The sequence below is a fragment of the Malania oleifera genome, chromosome 3, assembly GCF_029873635.1.
Source record: "Malania oleifera isolate guangnan ecotype guangnan chromosome 3, ASM2987363v1, whole genome shotgun sequence".
In the NCBI taxonomy this organism is placed as follows: domain Eukaryota; kingdom Viridiplantae; phylum Streptophyta; class Magnoliopsida; order Santalales; family Ximeniaceae; genus Malania; species Malania oleifera.
In genome coordinates this window covers 14312761-14317703 of record NC_080419.1, presented here as the reverse complement: position 1 = coordinate 14317703, position 4943 = coordinate 14312761, and positions in this window count along the sequence as shown.

The window sequence follows — 4943 nt, the reverse complement described above, 5'->3', positions numbered from 1 at the left end:
CGTTTCCATAGTTCATAACTCTCCTGGACTCCCGAGTTCTGACTGGTTGCTTCGACTATGTACACATGCCTCCATGATACAAAGAATTCCCGGATCTTTCTTTGGCTATCATCATCCTCATATGTGAACCGAGCGTCCGCCAGTCCATGGGTCATGGGCACAAACTGTGTTGCGCCTACTTGCCTTCGGAACATGAGTGGTGCATAGGATATTCCACCCCAGGGACCCTAGCAGTGGGACCCAAGGAAGGTTTCCACACATCTATATATCACTTTGGGCTAGTCGATCCACGGTGCCTGCCATACAATCCCCTTGCTGACTAGATTGTGAAGTCTGTCTTTCCATTCAGTCCTGCTGGCATGTTCCTCCCAACGAGCTACTTCGAACTCTGCTAAAGGTATTCTGATTGTTGAGAAAGCAGCGCGAAAGAATCCCTGGATGCATGGCAAATGGCTCATCATCCACACATAAAGCAATGGCACACAGCAGGTCAAACGAGCATGTCTCCCTAATTCGGCATCTGTTAAGAGATCGGAACGTTTCAGCAAGAATACCGTAGACTGGTTTCACCCCTTCCTTTACTTGTGCTACGAAGGCAATGGTGGGCTATGATCGATGATTCCTAGTTCCTTCGGGAAGATAAGTAGGCCGTAGATGGCTAACGCTAGCAGATGCAGTTGGACTTCTTCCTTTCCTTCCTTCTTCATCAATCTTTCAGGCTTTCCCAAGTGACCTTTGAGTCTTCCAGGTTCTGGACCTTAAGCCTGGTGGCCCTGAACAAATCCTTGACAACAGAGGTTCGAGTGGGTGCGTACGTTCTGTAAGGCGTTGACAGTTTGGACAGATGCAATAGTGAAGTGTATTCTTCTATGGTGGGAGCAAGGTCTACCCATCCAAAGTAAAGCAGCAATACGACGGATTCCAATTCCACCAATGCTTCAATCATGTGGGAGTTTACGGAAACATGCAATAGGAAAACCGATGTGCCCGTACGTCTGAGAAAAGTCAATCGTCTCTGAGGCGTCCACCCCTTTCCAAATGTCTCTCATCTCCTTTCAGGAATTGGATCGAGCGTTGATGTCAACCCTGTCTGGTATCTCAGGCACCGATTCCTCACTTGTGGCTGTCGCCCCGCTTCTTTTGTTGACTTTCGGAGTACCATTGTACCACTAGTTCGGTTTCATGATGAGACTACTGTGCTCCCCATGAGTCGGATTTTAAACAGAAACTTGGCCAAGCAGATGGGAATGCCTAGAATGAAATGCAGGATGCAACATGTTTAAATCTCAAGTTATAATCATATAAATCATAGGGAGAAGGATGGAGCCTCTGGTCTTAATCCCGGGTAATTATGTACATAAGGTCCTCCAAGGCCTCTACACTAGGCAAGGGATTATGGAAATCATGTGTGGTTAAGCTCCTAACCCTATTGAAAAAAAAAGGTCCCCCAGATTGAAACTTCATCCTCCCTCACAGAGGTCCGGAAAAAGCTTGCACTGAGCGGAGTGGTTCGCGGGTTCCCATAGGCCATGCCACATGGGAACTGGCACTATTACACTCCTTTCTAATCCTAACTGGGAAAGCCCGGGTGTTAGAGCTTGAGAGTGTGTGAGTTTAACCATTTCAACCTACACCCCCTACCCCACATCCATCCATTATTCAGAACATTCATGCATATGTAACCAAATTTGTACAAAAAATGAAAGGGAGTAATCAAAAAGGTTTATTTAGATTTGAGATCGGGATAATTCTTAATTAATCACTGGCTTAACTCTCAACATCCCCAGCGGAGTCGCCAAGCTGTCGCGACGTCCCGAACCCAGACCCAGAGAACCAATCTCTGGTTTAAAATGGGTTCGGCTTGCGAACTGGGAAAAATGAATGTGTAGTTGAAAATGTGAATTTTCGTGAAAAACGATGTGTGGTGGAGTCGCCACTAACCTTTTGAAGTGTGGTTAGAACACTTGATTACCTACCCCGTTAGGGGTAGAATCGGTCTACGTCACCAAAGTTAGGTTCGGGAGTATGGTTACGCAAGGGGAAGGTATTAGCACCCCCCTACACGCCCGTTTCTTACGAATGGTACCAGATTAATAAAGAGTTTTCCCGAAATAAATGTAATAAGCCTTTAAGATCACTCCCTTTTCAAAAGTCAAAAACAAAATGAAAATATTATATAGGTATTCCCTCAGAACCGGGGCAATCTAGTACTCCGAAGAGTCAATGTTCTCGTTTGCAATCATCGGGAAGGAAAATCGAAATAAGGATTAAAAATACGCTCCCGAGGATTTTGAAATCTATAGGTCGTTTTTTTTTTTTTTTTTTTTTTTTAAGTATCAAAAATACTATTTTCGGGAGGTTTTTGAGATTGGTTCGGGGATTGGAATGAATTTTTTCTTGTTGCCTAATAAAAGATATTTTTGTGATTTTTCCTAAGTGTGAAAATGATTTTGGATATTTTTCTCCCGAACTTTCACATAACAACAATGAAATCAATTGAAAACCAAAAGTGTGAAAATACGTTTGGAATTTTGGAAAATTTCATGATTTTTGTGAAGTTTATGGATACAACAATAATATACAAGCGAAATGGAGAAAACTGGGGTGAACCCGTTTGGGAATGTGAGCCGGTCAAACGTTGACCAGTGTGGGGGGGAAGAAAAACCAGTTTAAGGTCTTGGTCGAGACCAATGATTTTTCGGAATCTTCCAATGTCCTTCCGAATACAACAGAATTTTAGACAACAATCACGAAAGTCATGGTTTTAAAGATATGACCTTTAGAATGTATTTGTTGAAAATCTTGAATGTAGGGGAAACAATCTACCTTTGCCAAACATGTTAGAAACTTTTTCTTGGATTGTCCTTTCAAAAATTTTCAAAGGTAAAGAAGTTTCAAAGCTTTTAAAATTTTTGAATTTCTTTTGAAATTTTCTGAATTTTTGTGTCTTTTATGAAATTTTTTTTTTTATTTTTTGTTTTTTTTATGAGTTAAAGGAAGCTATTTAAAGTAAAGAAAAGTGAAATAAAGTCAATAAACCAACAGAGGCCGATTAGGGAAAGGGGGATAGAAATGTAACATAGGAAGAGAAAGTTCATTGGTCTTACCTATCGTCTTTCTCATCCTTCGGTCCTTCTTCTCCTGTCTGTGAATCCGCAAGGTTAGTCTACAGCGCCTTCCGAGGGTTGTTCTTGAGTTCGACTCGAGGGCACTAGGAGGGAATACCTTCTTCAAATGGAGTGACCCGGTACCGGTAGGAAAAGGGATCAATCGATCGCTTGATCTTCTTTCGTTTTCCTCTGCTCCGGTCTTCTTTTCCTGTTGATGAGTCTACTAGGGCCGCTCTACAACGTCTTCCCGAGAGTTGTTCTTGAGCTCTGATTTGAGGCACTACGGGGTGCCTTCTTCAAATGGAGTGACTCAACACCGATAGGAAACGGGATTAGTCGACCTCTTGATTTTTACTAAAAAAAAAAGACTAACTTCACAAACTTGTGATAGAAAACTTCAATATTTGAAATCTTCTCCTTACCACCACCAAGAGCTCCTTCTTTGTGCTTGAAATGAGAGGGCTATTTATAGGCTTAGCTTGGGGCAAGCATAGGAAAGAAGACATAGGGGAGTCATGATGGGGGGAACCAAGTATGGGAGGAAGAATGATGAAGGGAAAATAGTATGGGAAGATTGGTAAAGGGAAGAAACATGACATGTGGTGAGTGATGATGGAGGGAACAAAGTATGGGATGAAGAATAATGAAGGGAATATAGTATGGGAAGATTGGTAAAGGGAAGAAACATGACATGTGGTGAGTGATGATGGAGGGAACAAAGTATGGGATAAAGAATAATGAAGAGAATATAGCATGGGAAGATTGATAAAGGGAGGAAACATGACATGTGGTGAGTGATGATGGGGGGACAAAGTATGGGATGAAGAATTATGAAGGGAATATAGTATGGGAAGATTGGTAAAGGGAAGAAACATGACATGTGGTGAGTGATGATGGGGGGACAAAGTATGGGATGAAGAATTATGAAGGGAATATAGTATGGGAAGATTGATAAAGGGAGGAAACATGACATGTGGTGAGTGATGATGGGGGAACAAAGTATGGGATGAAGAATTATGAAGGGAATATAGTATGGGAAGATTGGTAAAGGGAAGAAACATGACATGTGGTGAGTGATGATGGGGGAACAAGTATGGGATGAAGAGATTATGAAGGGAATATAGTATGGGAAGATTGGTAAAGGGAAGAAACATGACATGTAGTGAGTGATGATGGGGGAACAAAGTATGGGATGAAGAATTATGAAGGGAATATAGTATGGGAAGATTGGTAAAGGGAAGAAAACATGACATGTGGGTGAGTGATGATGGGATGGGGAACAAAGTATGCTTGCATTTGACAAATTAAAATAAATAAATAAATAAATAATAATAATAATAATAATAATAATAATAGTAATAATAATAATAATAATAATAATAATAATAATAATAACATGAGGGTTCTAGAAGCTGTGTGGAGCCCATCGGAGATGTGTGGGTCCCACGCGCCATGTGGGGTCCACAAAAGCCCGAGCTAGCAAGGCACCGGATATGTGGATCCGAACTAGCATACCAGAGGGGGTAACGTGCACCGGATGTAGGAATCCGAGCTAGCGTACCAGGAGAAGTGGGGCCCACAAACCGTGTGGGGCCCAATTGAGATATGTGGGGCCCACAAGCCATGTGGGACCTAAAAAGATGTGTGGGGTCCACAAGCCATTTAAGGGTTATAGGAACCCGAGCCAGTAGACACAAGCATGCCAAAAGAGGTAACGTGCATCGGATGTAGGAATCCGAGCTAGCGTACCAGAGCAGGTAACGTGCATCGGATGTAGGAATCCAAGCTAGCGTACCAGAGGGGGTAACGTGCACCGGATGTAGGAATCCGAGC